The 18,947-nt window shown below is 37.2% G+C and overlaps 1 pseudogene across 1 annotated transcript in view; it reads left to right on the forward strand.

The window, feature by feature from the left end:
• The first annotated feature begins 536 nt into the window (after window positions 1–536).
• Window positions 537–18,947, forward strand: part of LOC149138446 (shaggy-related protein kinase epsilon-like) — a 135,921-nt pseudogene continuing 117,510 nt past the window's right edge. Inside the window, exons 1-13 of the transcript XR_016265039.1 lie at window positions 537–717; window positions 844–1,105; window positions 1,199–1,291; window positions 2,079–2,138; window positions 2,485–2,757; window positions 2,844–2,918; window positions 3,190–3,246; window positions 4,032–4,172; window positions 4,304–4,354; window positions 4,484–4,579; window positions 4,662–4,745; window positions 4,884–4,986; window positions 5,139–5,254. The product of XR_016265039.1 is annotated as a shaggy-related protein kinase epsilon-like (transcript). The remainder of the gene's footprint in view (window positions 718–843; window positions 1,106–1,198; window positions 1,292–2,078; window positions 2,139–2,484; window positions 2,758–2,843; window positions 2,919–3,189; window positions 3,247–4,031; window positions 4,173–4,303; window positions 4,355–4,483; window positions 4,580–4,661; window positions 4,746–4,883; window positions 4,987–5,138; window positions 5,255–18,947) is intronic.

Below are 18,947 nucleotides of genomic sequence, written 5' to 3' on the forward strand. Positions count from 1 at the left end.
GGTGTAGGGTTAAGAATTTCAAATCTAATTAACCCATAAAATTTTATAACCCATTTGTCAAATGTTTTAGACATTTCAATGAACTTTTTTTAATAGGTGTTGAGATCATATGCGATAGGAAAATTACCTTTTGGTCAAAAATTTCGCTGTCAAATTCTATTTGTATAGAGTTGAAGACATTTATTATGATTGAAACTAAGTTCAAACCCCAAGAATTTTGAATAAACGCATCCCAAGCACATCAGTAATAAATAAATAAATCCATAGAAGGCCGTTATAATGAGGACAAAAATCTAAAAATATTGGCGGGAATGCACATTCTCAATTTGTATCGGTCAAAGGCGTACTGTCACGCATGCAACACGTGGAAGTTGTTCTTAAATCCCACAAAAAGAGAAAATCAATATTTAATTTCTCTTCAAAAACGACAGTGACGTGGACGGTCAAACCAAAATTTAGGTTTTTGACCTGTAAACATACGTCGAAAACAAATCGTACCGCTTTTCCGTTTTCCATATATTCATCAATCTAAAAAGACTTCCTTTCTATTCCACTAAGTCATATATATACATTTTATATACCCCCGGACAACTGCAATTATTGCTCACTTGCTTCGGCATCAGCATATCTGTATCTTCATCTGACCGCGTTTAATGTGCATGGATAAAAAATCTCTCATGTCCTGGTCAACAACACAGGAAAAGATTATATCTGCAGGTATGGATGTATACACAATGTATATATATGTTTTTTTACAGTATCTGCACAGAGATGGTGGCTGTCTTCTTTTGCTTTTTAAATTTTTTTGGGTTGTCTAAGTGTTTTGTATGTGTTGGGTTGCAGTTCAAAATAAAAGGTGAAGCATGAAATACCTGTAAAGCACATGGGTTCTGCAGATGTGGGGTTTGCAGCATTTTCAATAGTTGAGCGGAACAGCGGCGCAGGTTCGAATCGCAGTAGAAGTTGAAAGGGTACTTGTATAAGTAAATAGTTAGTTGGTCAGGAAGTAAATAGCATTGTTGATGATCGGCTCCCCAAGGCGATGAAGGAGATGAAGATCAGGGAGAATGCAGATGATAAGGGTTCTTCCTGCAAAAAATTTGATGTGGGCTTTTTGTCTCCCTTCTACTTCTTTTTCTTTTTAACAGGCGGAGCTACCGAGGAATGGGGGGGTTTGACAATGTAGGTTTTTTTGCAGGAAATAGTGCCATCAGTTGTGGAGGGAAATGGTACTGAAGCAGGCCATGTAATTTCCACAACCATAGGTGGTCGAGATGGGCAGCCTAAGCAAGTAAGTATAGCTTTTATACCGAGTTCTGAGATTTGTTTTATGATTTTGAGCAGAATCGAAATGGTTATCCAGAGTAACTCAGTCATAAGCAGAAATAAAGGCAAGTTAATAACTCAATGCTCAACCAGAATGGAACAAAACGTAATCTTGAACTTATAAGATAATACCAAATAGGCAGTATAAACCCAAATCGGAGCCTTGCTTATGATATTCAGTACCGCGTTGATAATAGCACAAACCCATCTGAACCTGAGTCTGATATGCACCTCAAGGTTGTCAAATTTGAGGTTGAATAGTTTGAAGTCTACTATTTGGTGGGTTGATCATTTGTGCAAACTTGTGCAGTTATATGCATCCAAGAGCTTCCCAACCTGGAAATGCAGATTAGATGGATGTCTAGATGGGTCTATGTTAATGCCCATATTCAATACACCCAATGCACCAATGCATTGTCTAGATTCAATGTAGATTACATAGATGGTCTCACATATGGAGAGTTTATGAATCATCCCTACCCTTACCCTTACTTGGACTGTAGAATGCACCCTGTGTCTCTGGGTGCAACAAGAATGCAAACCTAATTATGAAGTGGGAATGGATAACTTGAGAACAAAGTCATGTTTGACTAAATCAAAACTCAAAATGGATATTAAGCTAACAAATGTAACTCCGTGCTGATTAGGTGGCCACGTTTTGACCATGACCTGGGAAGTATTAGAGTATGAATTGGGCTTTGGTTATGGTGAAGTTGAATTAAAATTTTGTTGTTTGTTTTCTGAACTTGCAGACCATAAGTTACATGGCAGAGCGTGTGGTCGGTAGCGGGTCTTTTGGAATTGTGTTTCAGGTATGTTGGTTGACTTGGCATAGATACATTAGGTGGAGATATGTATTGATGATACACAGAGTTTAGGCTATTGCTAGTCACTTACTTATTATTAATAATTAGCTATATTTCTGGGTAAGACATAGACTAGCACATATTTGAAGAGACATATTGTTTCTTTTCCTCATACTTCTGCTGTGTGTTCGTATCTTTTATGAATTTGTCTGGGTTCTATACTTTCATACTTGTCAGCTACCTACTGTTATTTCATCCAAACATTCTATTTTTTGGGGGTTGGGATTTAGGGGAGTTGTCATTGAAAACCAATGAGTAACGGATCTACACTGAAGTTATTTTTGTTAACCAGGCTAAATGCCTGGAGACAGGCGAGAGTGTGGCTATCAAAAAAGTGTTGCAAGATAAACGGTATAAAAACAGAGAGTTGCAGATGATGCGTTTTCTAGACCATCCAAATGTGGTTTCCTTGAAGCACTGTTTCTTTTCTACAACCAACAGGGATGAGTTGTATCTGAATCTGGTGTTAGAGTATGTGCCAGAGACTGTTTACAAGGTTGAGAGGCATTATGGTAGGACGAATCACCAGATGCCTGTCCTTTATACAAAGCTCTATACTTATCAGGTGAGTAAATGGTATCCTGCTTTTGTGTAATATTTATTCTACTGTTAGTGGGATTCTTTTTTGATGAAAAGGTTAATTTGTTTCAGCTCTGCAGAGCATTGGCTTATATCCATGGTGGTTTTGGTATATGTCATAGAGACATCAAGCCACAAAATCTTCTGGTATTTTTCTCCCTGTGAACTCTTCTAAGTCTTATTTGTGCTTTTAAATTTTTTCCCATAGGAAACTAATTTGGTTTGTTAGTGTGTGGGTGCCAAATGGTTTTGATGATGTTTGGGTAGAGTTAGAATTACTCATATAAAATAGGTTTGGACTGTATTAGTTAATGTACATGTCCAGGCATGTTTGATACTCTTTGATTATTAGAAAAGCATTTGGTTTATGTTTCTTGAATCTCATCAATTATTTTGGCGACATGCACTTTTTCAACAGGTCAATCCTCACACCCACCAGCTTAAAATATGTGACTTCGGCAGCGCAAAAGTTCTGGTGAGTAAGCAGAGATATGATAGGTAGTTAAAAATATTAGGCTAATGAACTTTTCAGATATCTGGAATTGATACTTTAGTACTAGATTAAAGTAATAAAAGAGGCCTTCGGTTCCATCATCCCTTTCCCCCTTATATGTTTTATTGGAGTGTGATAGCCTATGCTGGTAAGTTGAGCGAGGATCTACTCCGTTGGTTTCTCATAGGTTAGTTTACATGTTAATGTGAAGAATAGGTATCCAATCCTTGGCATGTTCCATCTTAACTGGCAAGTCGTTATTATGGATTTTCACATGCAATTTTATTGATTCAACCTCAAATTAGAATCTAAGCACAAGTAGATCTGAAAAGTAACATTAGGGAACAGTGATCCTGTTTCACATCGTCTGATAAGTATTCGTTAATTTAATTTAATTTAAATAAATTTCATTAATTTTGTCACAGGAACTTCATATACTGGCTTGTTAACTTTTTCAAGCTACTTTAGGAGACACTTGAAGAGATGATCAAAACCTATTGCTTTTTTACAAATTCATTTTGGAGCTTCCAAGCAGAAAATTGACGATTGAAGTTAACTGAACAAGTTTTAGTCCATCTAGCAGTAGGAAGTTGTCTTTACCAAAGTTTTTATGGAGGAGTAGCAACTCTTCCGTTTAGCAGCAAGAAAAAGCTAAACCTGAGGTTTAGATACAGATTTTCTGGAAATACATTGCATCTACAGCTACTTCTAATGAATGACTCATTTTCACAACACAGTTCCTAATAAAATCAATTTATCTGTTACAGGTTAAGGGTGAACCAAACATATCTTACATTTGCTCAAGGTATTATTGAGCTCCTGAGCTCATATTTGGAGCCACAGAATATACCACGGCAATTGATATGTGGTCGGCAGGTTGTGTCCTAGCTGAGCTTCTTCTGGGTCAGGTTAGGGACATGGATCTTACTTCCTAATGACTGAAAACTTAACTTATCTGGTCAAACGAAAAAGTTTGTAAGTGCTTTTATCTTTGTTCAATTCTTATTTATATTTGTGTTATATTTTTGAATCTTTGCAGCCTCTGTTTCCTGGTGAGAGTGCAGTAGACCAGCTTGTGGAGATCATTAAGGTGAAATTTATATCTTTATGGAATATATGTTCCGCCTTTTCCAATGTGCCATATAAACCTTGACTCTTTATAATGCGTGGACTTTCCAAGAATATGGATAAAGGGTCTCACTTTTATATGTTTATCCAGATCCTTGGGACCCCAACTCGAGAGGAAATTAAATGTATGAATCCCAATTATACAGAGTTCAAGTTCCCCCATATAAAAGCTCACCCTTGGCACAAGGTCAGTATAATTCTTATACATGCAATTTCGTTGACTTTTGAACATGAAAGGGGTAAAAGAATAAATATATTTGCTCTTGTAGGTTTTTCACAAGCGAGTGCCAGCAGACGCAATTGATCTTATCTCTAGGCTGCTTCAGTACTCACCAAATCTACGTTGTGCCCCTGTAAGTGGCTACAATCAAATTTGAGTTTTCAAGGAAAGTAAAATGTTTGGATAGTGTGGTGCTCTCAGTTTTGATTGTCCAAGTTATGTAACAGTTGATCCTTGACCTAATTTTATGACGAACTTTGTTTGAATGCAGTTGGAAGCTTGTGTGCATCCATTTTTTGATGAACTCCGCGATCCTAACACTCGACTGCCAAATGGGCATCCTTTGCCTGCTCTTTTTGACTTCAAGCCAGAGGGTACTACCAACAGCCTAGTTTCCTACTCATGTTTTCTAATTTTTGAATATGTTGAACTGATGTTGTATGTGAGTATGTTTTTCTTTCAGGTTTTCTTTCCTTATATTCATCATGGCAATTTGTACATACTATCATATATGTTTGTCTTGCAGAATTAAAGGGCGCCACCCTTGAGCTTCTTCGGAAGTTGATTCCAGAGCATGCAAGGAGGCAATGTCCACATCTTGGCCTTTAGATATTGTTGCATATTGGTTATGGTGAAATTCTGGTATCCTTTTTATCCTTAAGCTTAAGGAGCGCGAGAATTTTTGATGGCTAGCAAGTGGTGTTCACAGATTGGGGTTCAGAAAGGAAACAGAGCATTTTAAAGTAATGAGATCATTTATCCTTTCATTGGATTGGTTATACTCGAAAATTGCAGATTGGTTTTGCAATCAGTCTAACTATAACACCAAATCCCACAAAGAGTGCAGCCTCTATGTATTAAATTAATGCGAAAGTAGATATTTTTACAACAATTTTTTTAGGTTCTAGCTGGGATCTGGACTTGTAGACAAAGGCACATAAAGCACATTTCAGTTTGAGATTCACTTATGGGTGGTTGGTCCCAATACATTTTTGCCCTAGTTTGAGAAACTGATACATTAAGCTTCATCTCACACTCCCACAAAAGTTATGCATGTTTTTTACTGAGCAGCTATTAGCCTATTCAGTATATCTAGAACGAATCGAAGGTGAAGGCATATTGATGTAGCCGGCGAGTTCGAAGTATAGAAAAACGACATTGGATCTTGGCAGTTTCAATGACAAGTATGTGAGATACCTTATTCCTTGCTATACAAATGTAATGGGCCATTGTTCATCTTCGTTATATGTGTTGTAAATTGTAATGTATTTAGGTCTTCGGGCTTTCTCTGTAATTTTGTAGCAAGTATTACATTTGATCTCTTTGTTTGTGCATTTTATTGCAATGTTATTTGACCATTTTGTTTAAATAGGTTCATGTTATTCTGAGTTACCATTACAATGTACTAAGTAGAGTTACGGTGTGACAAAATGAACTTGGTTATCCCTGAATTCACAACGTCTATATTTAGTAATAAGAATATGATAAGAAAAATGAACATCCTTGCAACAAATTTGTATGAATGTGTATTTGCATTTCTAGGTTTAATTGGCTTGTTGGCTCATAACAAAGCAAATGAATGCATTGGCAATAGTAATGTTTTAGGTCTTGAGCTAGGCAACATGTCAACTGACATATAAGACCTCCCTTGGGTGCACGTCCACTCTACCCATCTGGGTAAGCCTTGTGACATAGCCAAGGATAAAATGCACTTTGCCTATATGCAGACACAGCCTCATGGGCCCGCTGAAAGAGAGTATAAGAAGTCACTAGAAGAGGGTATAAGAAGCCTATCTACACTAAGAAAGTGAGCTGCTCACTTAAAAGAAGGCTTGGAAGAGCTCCAACTCTAATGAAAATTTGTAGAAAGGTACTTAACGTTTGAATTTCCTCTCTTCTACTTGAAAGAAACAAGTTGTAGTCCAACTACTTTAGCATCAACGCTAACAAACTCGTTTATTGCAAGTTGAGGCCAAATTGCAAACTAAACCTCTCGAGACATCCTCATGAGCCCATTGGGAGAGAGAAGATGAGAAACCTATATATCCTAGAACGATGGTTTTCTCACTTAAAAGGAAATCTTGAAGGAGCTCCAACTCTAATGAAAAGATGTAGGAAGGTACACGTCTATCTAGCAATGCCCGAATTTCCTCTTTTACTTGGAAGAAAAGTTATAGTCCAATCACTATAGCATCAATATTAGCAAATGCCTTGTTTATCTAGAAAAGTATTTTAAGTCAAGACCAAATTGCAAATTAACCTTTTTATGAAAGTATGGATGCCAAAGGCTTATAATTTGCTTCAACAGTTAGAAAATGTACAGTATCTTGGATGTCAAGGGTTATAATTGCAAATGCCTTGTTTATCTAGAAAAGTATTTTAAGTCGAGACCAAATTGCAAATTAACCTTTTTATGAAAGTATGGATGCCAAAGGCTTATAATTTGCTTCAACAGTTAGGAAAGGGACAGTATCTTGGATGTCAAGGGTTATAATTGCAAATGCCTTGTTTATCTAGAAAAGTATTTTAAGTCAAGACCAAATTGCAAATTAACCTTTTTATGAAAGTATGGATGCCAAAGGCTTATAATTTGCTTCAACAGTTAGAAAAGGAACAGTATCTTGGATGTCAAGGGTTATAATGACAAGAAAAGGTACAGTATCTTGGATGTTAAGGGTTATAATTGCAAATGCCTTGTTTATCTAGAAAAGTATTTTAAGTCAAGACCAAATTGCAAATTAACCTTTTTATGAAAGTATGGATGCCAAAGGCTTATAATTTGCTTCAACAGTTAGAAAAGGAACAGTACCGTACCTTGGATGTCAAGGGTTATAATGACAAATGCCTTGTTTAGAAAATGAACAGTATCTTGGATGTCAAGATCCCAGGGTTATAAAGACAAATGCCTTGTTTAGAAAAGGAACAGTATCTTGGATGTCAAGAGTTATAATGACAAATGCCTTGTTTATCTAGAAAAGTATTTTAAGTCAAGACCAAATTCCAGATTAACCTTTTTATGAAAGTATGGATGCCAAAGGCTTATAATTTGCTTCAACAGTTAGAAAAGGTACAGTATCTTGGATGTCAAGGGTTATAATTGCATAAAATTTTAGTGGCGTAATTACAATTGATAATTTGTGTCAAAGAGTTTTACGCAATCCAGTCTCTCTAATAAGTGTCCTTTGGAAAGAATGTTGATTGAGTTTATTTATGTTTGTTTAGTGGTTGGTGTTAGATGGGAGCTTTGGGTAAATATGGAAACATAGAATCTTTGCTATCTATGGTAGGTTAGGTGAAGATTTTCAAATTTGGATATCACTTGAATCGATAAAAATCCAGCCTCAATATAATCACAATGAAAAACAAAATTAGTAAATGACATGTATTGAAGCATTTTTGCTAGGGACAGAAGCAATAAGAGACTCCATCTTCAATTAAGAACAGAAGTAAATTTTGGAAAAGAAACTCTACTGTGGAGAGCTTAAACATGAATTAGGAAACAAGTATGAACAAGATTTATGAAATTAGTGGAAGTGTCTCAAATTGAAACAAGAGCAAAGAAGCAAATACTTAAAACTATGGAATTTAACAAATGCATAATTATATTGCATATTACAAAAATATAATAAAGTGTATTAAAGAGTGTTAGTATATTTGAAGTAATCAAAGTGTATGTTAGTGTATTTAATAATGTATATTAAGATACACATTAGTGTCTTTAATAAAAGTTAGAATAACCTTACTTTAATATGAGTAGTTACTTGTCCTCTAATTATTGGGTTGATGAATAAAAACAAACCATAATTATTGGGTTGATGAATAAAAACAAACCATAATATTAAAAAATACAAAACATAAAGATATAACATTTTCATTTCTTTACATACACAAAAATAAGTGAGTACATTGGGAAAAAATGAGTGTAAGTGAAGATATATCATTCTCTATGAGTATCTTAAAAAAAGTGCCGGTAATAGTATCATTCTCTATTTGTACATAACAAGAATTGTCAATATTTTATATTTCATATCTCCTTAAAAGACAAAAGTGAACAAAGATACAAGATTCTCATATTGAATATATGTGTACCTTTTGTAATTTAATGTGATATTTGAAAATTTTAATCTAGAAAGCCTAGAATCAACAAGATCAAGTTCACAAGAAAAAGTGAACAAAGATACATGATGCTCATATTAAATAGATGTGTATCTTTTGTAATGTAATGTGATATTTGAGAATGTTAATCTAAGAGGCTATAATCAACAAGATCAAGTTCATAGGGAAATAAAACACTTAAAACATTAATGAAACATGGTATAAATTTGAAGTCAATTTTGAATTTATTTAAAAGTTATGTAAGTTTAATAAATTGCATAAGATAAGAATAAGTTACAAAGGAGTCAAGGACATATCAATGAAGGGTTTCAATAAACCATTTTGCATTGATGTCTTATGAGATCATTTAACCATGATATAGTATCCTAATTGAAGGAAAAGTCATCCTTGTATATTAGCAATAATGGGCAATCACATGGAGACAATTTATCCATAGTGACAAAACTTGCAAAGACAAAGATCATGAAGTCTGCTTTACAATGACACCAAGATGACACCAAGATATCCTTCAAGGTTTGGCAAATGAAAATTTCCTATTTGTAATTGGTGATTGAAACTAGATAAACATGTAAAATTTTATAGATTATGATGCCAATATTAAGAAGGAAGTCGACATTTAGGCAATGTCCCAAACATTATCACTGGTACTTACAAAAACCATAAGCATTCATAATCCCATAAATGTAGAAGATGAAGTGTAAACTTGTTTAATATAAGGTGTCTCATATCGATATGATTCCCTTGAAGATGAAACAACCAATATAAGATAGGGCACTAAAGCCCAAAATGTTTGTAACACCCCACAACCATCTATTGGGCATTTAGTTGTACTTGTTACTCTTGTAACCTAATTTTCTGGAAAATTTTATTTTTATTTAATTCTCTGTACATGTGCTGTGCATTACTAAATGTGTTCTACCATGCAATTCTCTCATGCACAAGTGTATAAATACATGACTATACCATGATTTTCCAAGCATATCTAATAAACATAATTATACAATTATTTACAATATAATTTAAATTAAACATTTCAATTAACATTTATTTGATTTATAGATGACAACTAGTTTAGAGCTCATACATTCATCCCAAACATAGACCATGTTGTTCATTTTCTCTCAAGAATGGGTCACCCCTAAGTTGGAGCTTCGACTCCATGGGGCAACAACTTATCCAACACCAGGTATATGTCCAACACCATAAATAATCAGGGTTAAGGTACCAAATCCCAATGACCTTTAACCAGTAGGCTCACCTCCCCCATCATCCCCACAGTAAAGTAGTGAACCTCCTTTGCCGGACTTGCAGAGCGTAGTGCCACTACCTCCAAGGTGTGTAACTTGGTTAGCCAGGGATGCCTCATAGTCTTCTTGTTCCAAGAACTCCTACTACCCTCTGGGTCTCCAGGTACCCTCTAGGCCCTTACAGTAGGGATCTTGTTCCACTTGTCACAAGGTCATCCCCTATTTTCCATCAAGGTGTCTAGTTCCCTTTTACCCTAGTCAAATTCTATAGAATCTGTGTTCCATAGTACCAACATCCTTACTTTTATGTGCATGCTATTCCTTTAACACATGACACTCCTTTAAAGTCACTTGATGGACTTCAGTTAAAAGCATGTGCACTTTAACAATTATTAAGTCATACAAAGACCCCTTTTTAATATTCATGGAGTCTTAGCCCCACCTCTTTTCATCTAATTTGACATGTAGCAGTAACGTATTTTATTAATGTGCATTAAATTTATTATTTACAAAACTAGGCTCTTTGGTCTCAAAACATATAAAAACATATTCATGGGAAAAGAAAACATATAAAAACATATTCATGGGAAGAGAAAACATATAAAAACATATGCACATAGTCACATCGACCCCAAATCATATAAACACACATGTACATGGGCATGCTTGTCCCAAAGGTATTCCTCAACTTACTAGCATAATTAATATGTACGTTATTTACAATCCAGGGGTCAAGTTGGGGTGTTACATTCCCCTCCCCCTTGTTTATGCACTACCCTTAATGGATTATATATACACATATATACAACAAAATTATCCAAAAAGATGAGGGTACTCTTCCCTCATTACATCTTCATGCTCCCATGTAGCATCTTTAGAACTGAAATATGTCCATTGTACTTTTACCAAGGTGATGGCTTGATTTCACAGCACTTTGATCTTCCTATCCAAAATTTGCACTGACTAGACCTGGAAGCCTACCTCGGGCTCCATGTGAATCATATTTCAATCAATTACATGGTTAGCATTGAGAACACACTTTTTAAGCAATGAAATATGAAACACATTATGAATATGCATAGATGCTGACAGTGCGATCCTATACGCAACTAGGCCAATCCTATCTAAGATTTCAAATGGTCCACAATATCTAGCTGCCAACTTTGCATAGCTACCAAGTTTTAATGAAATTTTTGTTTTCCTTCACTCTCAAGAAGACATGATACCAACTCTAAGTTCCCATAATTTTTTTGTCTATCTTGGGCAACCTTCAAATTTTGTTTGATTTTTATCACTTACATTTCCACTTCCTTGAGAAAGTTTAATCCAACAATGGCCTTGTTCACTGGGTTGTCCCAATTCACAAATGTGTTACACTTCCTACCATATAAGGCACGAAATGAGTTCATCTTCAAAGATGCTTCATACCATTTATTGTAAGCAAACTCCACCAAGTAAAAATTCTATTTCCTTTTGGATCGCTTATCCATCACATACATTCTTAGCGTATCTTCAATCATATGATTAACTCTTTCTGTTTGACCATTGAACTTTGGATGGTATGCTATGCTAAAATTTAAATTAGTTATAAATCTCTTCAATAAACCTGTCCAACATTTTGATGTAAACTTGGGATCCCTATATGAAATAATTGCCTTACGCACACCATGTAGCTAGGTGATTTCCGTATATAGATTTCGACAACATTTGCTGCCTTGTGTGTTGACTTCATTGGAATAAAATGGGAAACCTTAGTGAGTTTTTCCACCACTACCACGATGGAATCATGTTGTATCATAGTGTTGGGTAGATTTGTAATAAAATCAATAGATACAACTTCCCATTTCCACTCAAGAATGGGTATTGTTTGTAGCAATCTAGTTGGATGTCTATGTTTAGCTTTAACTTTTTTCCATTCCAAATATTTGGCTATATAAACAGCTATGCCCTTTTTTGTACCTAGTTAAAAATATTGTTTCTTGACTGCTAAGATTGTCCAACGTTAAGTGCCTTATGCATCTCATTCAACACTAATTTTTTCAGCCCCTGAGATTTGGCACATAAATCCTACTTGTGTACAAAAGAACTTCATCTTTGCCGAATTTATAATTCTTGTACTTTGGATGTAAATTACCTTGTTGTAGGTTTCTTTTCATTTCCATGTATTGTTGATATGAATTGCCGGTCTCAAATTCTAATTTTAAATCAGATTTACATATATTTATGACTATAACATGCATTGTCTACACCCTTATGCTGAGTGCACCAACCACCTTATTTTTCTTACCTTTTATGTGCTTAATTTCAAATTCATAATCAACCAAAAATTCAAGCCATCTAATTTGTTTGAAATTTAAATTTGGATTTCCAAATAAATGCTTCAAACCATTGTGGTTGGTTCTCAATTCAAACTGTTTCCCCATGAGGTAATACCTCCACATTTTTTAAGCATGTATAATTACTACTAGCTCTAAATCATGAGTGGCATAATTTCGTTCATGCTTCTTCAACATCCTTGATTCATAACATATCACGTGCCCATCTTGCATGAGGACTCCTCCAAACCCCTCCTTACATGCATCAATGCATACAAAGAAATCTTCATTTGTATAAACTATCTTCAATATAGATTCACTTGTTAATAACAATTTTAAATGCGGAAAGATCTCTTCACATTTATGATATCATTCATATTTCACACCTTTTTTTGCAAAGAAGTGATAAGGTGGGATATTTTGAGGATCCCTCAATAAATCTTTTATAGTAGCTTGCTAAGCCCATTAAGGATCTCACCTCTATCACATTTTTGGGTGTTGGTAACTCTTTGATTACCTTGATAGATTATGGGTATGCTATCCATTCTTTTGAAATGATATGACCCAAATAATGAATTTTGTTGGCATTGATGTCAATAGGGATTTAAAACTATCTATCCTATCATTGATGTCGACCTGGTTCATGTAGCCCTCATGATTTTTGTCGAGTTATCATTGGTATGATGCAGAGGTGTTGATCCATGCAGTGGTGTTTGGACAACTAGGCCTCCATGTCCTTGACTTGATGTAGAGGTGTTGATCCATGAAGAGGTTGTTGAGGTGTTTAGGTTATCGAGGTGTTCTTTTTGACTTGTCAAGGCTCAGACAAGTCCTATCGATGATGAAGGAGGAATGCCAAGGAAGAGATTCAAGTATGACCAAAAGATTTATGGTATTGCCTAGGTTTGGCCATAGTTGCTGGGAAGACACTCAGTCATAGCAGTTGTAGGATTTCAGCCACCGGGATGCTAATGGTAAGGGTGCGACTATAGTTGTTGGGAGCTAGTAGTCATTCCAGTGACTGTGCTTGTCGGTGAAGTTTCTCCAGATTATGCATGCACCTCAAATGTTTTTATTGTTTTTTCTAGTGATTTTGTTCAGGATTTTTTATAATAAAAAAATGTTAACCATCATCTAGAAGGTGATTAAGTAAAAATGAGGAGGCTTAGTGATGGATATTGATTGCACCTTCCATCAATTATAAAATCCTGGAGTGTGAAGAAGAAATGGTTGGATTGAGAGAGTGTGTTTGCTACAAGAGTGAAGAGTTAGAGAGCATATAAGAGCTTATTCTTGGAGCATATTTCAGAGGATGGTGGAGCTACAAAATATATACATGGCTAATCTATTTTTGTTGCATATTGTGGCTCCTAGTTGCTACTGAGATGGAGATAAGAGACATTGCTATAGCGCTCTAGTTTCAGATTAAAGTTGATAGTAATGATGCACTTATGTTGCAAGGGTTTTATTGGAGAGTTCATTTTTCTAGCTTCAGTATATTGAGTTTTGTATGGATGCATGAGTTTTTATTATCGCTAAATGTGTAGATCAGATTGCCATTATGTGCTACTGCAGGGTTTGATTTGGTTGAGGATATTTAGGTTGAGATTGTGTAGCACATGCATGCACATTGGTGATTGTTTGATGAGTTTGATTCAAGTGTGCAGATTGTACTCAGTTGATGGGATAATGTATTGTTTGAGGTTGTGTTACAGAGATTGTGTTGGAGAGCTTGCATTTAGTGTTGGACGTATGAGTAGGTGGATTGATTGTGATTCAATGTGTTGAAGGGCTTTTATATGCAAATTGTGGATGATATTGTAGGTGTTTGATTCAATTTTTGATGAGTTTAATGTATGATGGACAAAACTGTGAAAATAGATGAAACGAGGTCCACGAGACGTGCTGAAGGTTGTGGATTTCAATGAGTGAGTGGTGGCTTGCATATTCAGGGTGTAGTGGCATCCTTTAGGTGGTGGTTTGATAATGTGGGAGCAGTGGCTGGAGAGTCCAATGGTGGTTGGGCGAGGCTTATTAGGAGTAGTGGCTTCCAGAAGGTGGTGGCCTGCAAAGTCGATAGAGTGGTGGCTTGCAAAATTCTTCATGGTCGTTGTCTAGAGTGAGTAGCAACTTGCATGATTAGCAAGTTGGGGATTGCACAGTGGTTGTGCCCAGTGAATCAAATGTAAAATCACTTTTACATAATATAAGAGAAGATGATGAAGACTATTCGTTGACAGTGGTTTATACCCTTGTGGTTTCCACCTTATATCTTGTGTCTCATGTGGATGATTTGTGTGGTTGTGCTTTATTGGTCTCATGTTGATTATTTCTTATGCATGTTAATCATATGATTTACATGCTTGTGTTGAACTGTTAATGTAATGTTGGTTAAATAATATGTGATTCAATTAAATTTTAAGAAAGGGTAAACATTATTCATAAGTCACACTAGTGATTCACCTCCGCCCCACCCCCCTCTATGTAGTGCTCAAGGTTTCTAACAAGTGGTATCAAAGCGAGGCTCTTGGTTGTAGATTAATAGATAGAGAGTATATCTAGGAAGATTTGGTGGAAATTTGACCTTTATTTATTTATCAGAATGAATCCTCCAGGAGTATTTTTCCTCACTACTTCAAATTTCAAGGTATGGAAAGAAAGAGTGAAACCTAAATTATTGTCTTGTGGATCTACCATTTTGAGATTGGTTTGTTAAGGATGTAGCGAGGATCCACAACAATGTAGCAAGGATCCACATTCAACTAAAGTAATGTAGCAAAATGCTAAAGCGAGATGCATTATTTTTGAGAATCTTCATAATGTAGACTTGGAGAAAGTTGGAGATCTAAAATCTGCAAGGAGATTTGGGAAATACTGCAAGTGTTATTTGGAGGTGATAACAACAACAATGGGGAGGCTGAAAATAAGAGTAAGAAGAAGGAAAAAAAGAAGGCTTATCACATGAAAGAACCTCAGTCAGAGAAGATCAATACCCCTAGTTTGAATGGTGCAATTAACATATCAAAAAATGTAGCCTCAACAGAACCTAATATGCTTCCACGCAAAAAATTTGAAGGTATAACTACAAATGAATTGTTTTAAATCTATGTTGATGTTAGTCTTGCTTATTCAGACAATCATGATGATGAATGTTGTTAGCTACCTATACCTATAGGTTTCATATTTCATGATTGACAAAGAAAGGTCCAAATATGCTCTGCTTTGGTGATACAAAGATCCCATATTTCCAAGAGAAGACAATATGTGTGTATAGCATGATGTTCACAAAATTTTGGTGGCTGGTCCAACAGCCTAATCTGGATCATGCCATGTTTCAATTTTCTGCTATAGAATAGAGAAAGAAGTCTAGCCAAACTGTTTAATCTTGGCAGACCAGTAGCTTAGGTAGAGAAGTAAGGTTCCCAACTGTTTAATCTGGGACCTTGGAAGCAATAAGGGTAGTTCTAGATAGGAAATCAAAAGAAAAAATCCAAACAAAAGAAAAGGCACAGAAGGGTTTGCTAGTCTAAGTGCACCCTCCATGAAGAAACAAAAAATGTTAGGCAAGTAGATGGGTAGGCAGATGGGGTTGCAGAAATGTCATTCCTTTTAATTGAGTGTTTGATAACCTAATCACAATGGAATATCAGTGGATTGAGAAGGTTCTCTTCTCCATCATGTTGCAGCAAAGTAAAGGAGCATGTCTAACTCCCTTCCTCCCCATTCACATTCATTACTAACATCCATTCATCAGTTGTGTTCATGAAAGAGTTCAAGGTTTTATGTTGGTTCTTATCCCTTTAAAAGCCACATTTCCTGTGTAAAAAATCTTTTCATTTTGATCTACTTCCTAAGCTAAGTGGTTTTCAAATAAACTTAGTGATATCACTCCTCATTCATCTTTTCCATCCATATTAATTCCTAACTTCTATTATCTAAATCCCCTATGTTACCCTTTCCCTACTACTATAACACCATGGTGTATAAATCCCAAGCATTGTATAAATATCCTCCCTTTTTAGCACTATAGCTAAATAAGTTTGTCTAAGGGAGACATTAGTCCACCAGGGACTATGGTCAACCCTGTCATGGGATTGCTCTAACCTCTGGTTGGAGTGATAACCTCCCCCTAAGCCCTCACCTCACCTCTGCTCAAGAATTCCACAAAAACCCCTTCCCTCTACTTAAAACCCACTTTTTAACCCTTCTTCCCCCCTCAGATTAACCCTTGCCCCGAAAAACCCACAAAAAGCCCTTAAACCTAAAGTTCTCCGCCCAAAATATTAATTCGAATATTTTAATATGCTGGCGGGAACCCCCCCCCAACATGCATGATCCGTCGGGAGGCCCGCCAGCTGTCCATCGTCTGCCACCCCCGATCCAACGGTGGGCAGGTATTTCCAGATTTGGATTTGTCGTCCTTTAGCGTCCGGGGAACGGTGGTTTTCCGCCCCGTACATGGGACGCGTGGCAGGCGGCGGGGTTGTTCGGAGACCCCCTCCCCGATATCGCCTTTGCCCAAAGGTGGTGCGGGCAAACCGCTTACCACCCTCCCCGTTACCACCTTCCCTCCTACGTCACCTATACGTCACCATGACGTCGGACCATCTCCCTCCCCCGTGCCGCGTGGCCCTCCACGTAGCCCTGCCACCTTATCCGCCCGCCACCGTGTCCGGCCACGCTGGCCTCCACCTCAGCGCCCACATCACCCTCCGTACCCGGGCCCGCCATGACGTCATGCTGACGTCATCGGCGGAAAAGCGCCAATAACCCGTTTTTGCCAAAATTGTCATTATAAACGCCCGAAATAGCCGTTTTGTGTCATTTTCGAGCGAAATACACAGAGCTCTTGTCGCTGCTTCGGTGCCAGATTGTTCCTGAACCTCCAAATTCGAATTTGTGACCGCCCGAGCTTATCAACTCAGCTACATTGAGCCTTCACAGTTCGGCCCGCAGGCTTTTCAAGCGATCTTATCCAGGTATTCACCATAATTCTCCCATTTCGCCCATACATACCATTTCTCTGCAAATTCACCATTAAAGCACTTGTCAAATTCCAAATTAAACTCTGTCTGCTACCTAAAAGTGAGCTAAGGTAACCTGCATTGCCCCAGCACCATAATTTAACATTAAAATAGTCAATTCGCGGACCAAAATTGTAAATTTGTCCTCGAGGTGCCCGGCATTGTTCCCTTTTGCCAGGTGTAGACCAGCTGCAGCTTTTACCAAAGTAAATCTCACATACCCTCTGCAATTCACAATCCCTGTGAATTTACCAAAAACTGCAGAAACAAGCCTGCCAAGCCTGCCTTTTCCACCGTGAAGAAGATTTCAAACATTGTCTGTTAAGCCTGTCACTCAAATCTTTGAGGAACCTTGCAAACCATTGTAATCACCTCAGTTAAATTCAAACTGCATAATGGCTGCTCCTGCACCCTCAGCCCTCAGTGTTGCTCCATTAAATCCACCAAATAAAGACCTGGAGTCCTTGCCTCTTGCTGACAAGGACTACCTCATTGAAGACTTTGTGGGTAGCAGGGACTTTCTGCAGACCTTCAGGCAATTGAGAGATGACTATCTGAATGGCAAGGACACATATGGGATATGGGAATCAAATCTGCCATACTACTGTCTCCCCTCTGTCAATGTTTTTCCTGAGATTATTCGCCTGTGTGCTGAAAACTATGATGTGTAGCAAAGAGCTATTAAGTCTCCATCTGGGAGCATCCTCTTTCACATTAATCCTGAAACCATCAATAAGATGCTCCACTTTGATCAAACTGAGCTGCTGTTCCCATTTTCCATGAATTATCTGCTAGACACTGGGGCCAAGATGACTAGTGAGGATATTCAGAAGATCACCAGGACTTTTGTGAAACCTGAATGTCAGCCTGCAGGGCCTCCTCCCTACTTGGATGTCTATTTTACTGAGGTAGGCAGAATGTTGCTAGACATGATTGCTTATTTGTTGGGATACAGAACCAGTGAGCATGTGGATGAAACAATGCTGGTATTGCTAGCAGCTTACAGCCCAGGCCAACCCCCTGCCCGCAAATATAACTTTGCCAAGTTCATAGCTAACAAGATTCATGATCAGCTGTGCAAAGTAGACAGACAGGGTGTCTTCAAGTACTCATCCTATATCTACCACCTTTTTATGTACTATCAGTCTGAGGCTTTTCCATGCTACATCAAGAAGCTGGACTATAAAGGGGAAAGAAGATCTGTTATCTTCTGGACATCTGTCTATCACCAAGTCCAAACTTCACCCTATTCCTATTGTGAGTTTGTTGACCAATTTGTATACCCTGTCTCTTGCCTATTGATGAGGTCCCCTCCTCCCAGAATATCAACTGAGATACAGAAAGCTCTACAACTTTCCAAAAAGTACAAAATAGGTGATTGGTACCTATATGAGAATCATACAGTCATCAGAGTCTATGGCTGTGAGCTCTGTCCATACAGGCTCCCAAAATATGTGCCTATGAGGATATTTGCCTTGGAGTATTATAGGCAATTGATTCAGTCTGACCTCACTCACTTCCACAGCTCCAAAAAGAAAGCCCACCTCAAGTTCAAACACCAGGTGGGCCCCTTCATCATGAATAAGAAAGAAGGATGGGAAGATGCCGACCTAATCCTCAAAGACAAATACAA

Source organism: Pinus tabuliformis, chromosome X (genome assembly GCF_031772625.1).
Source record: "Pinus tabuliformis cultivar Carrire ecotype Pingquan chromosome X, CPIR1, whole genome shotgun sequence".
Classification (NCBI taxonomy): domain Eukaryota; kingdom Viridiplantae; phylum Streptophyta; class Pinopsida; order Pinales; family Pinaceae; genus Pinus; species Pinus tabuliformis.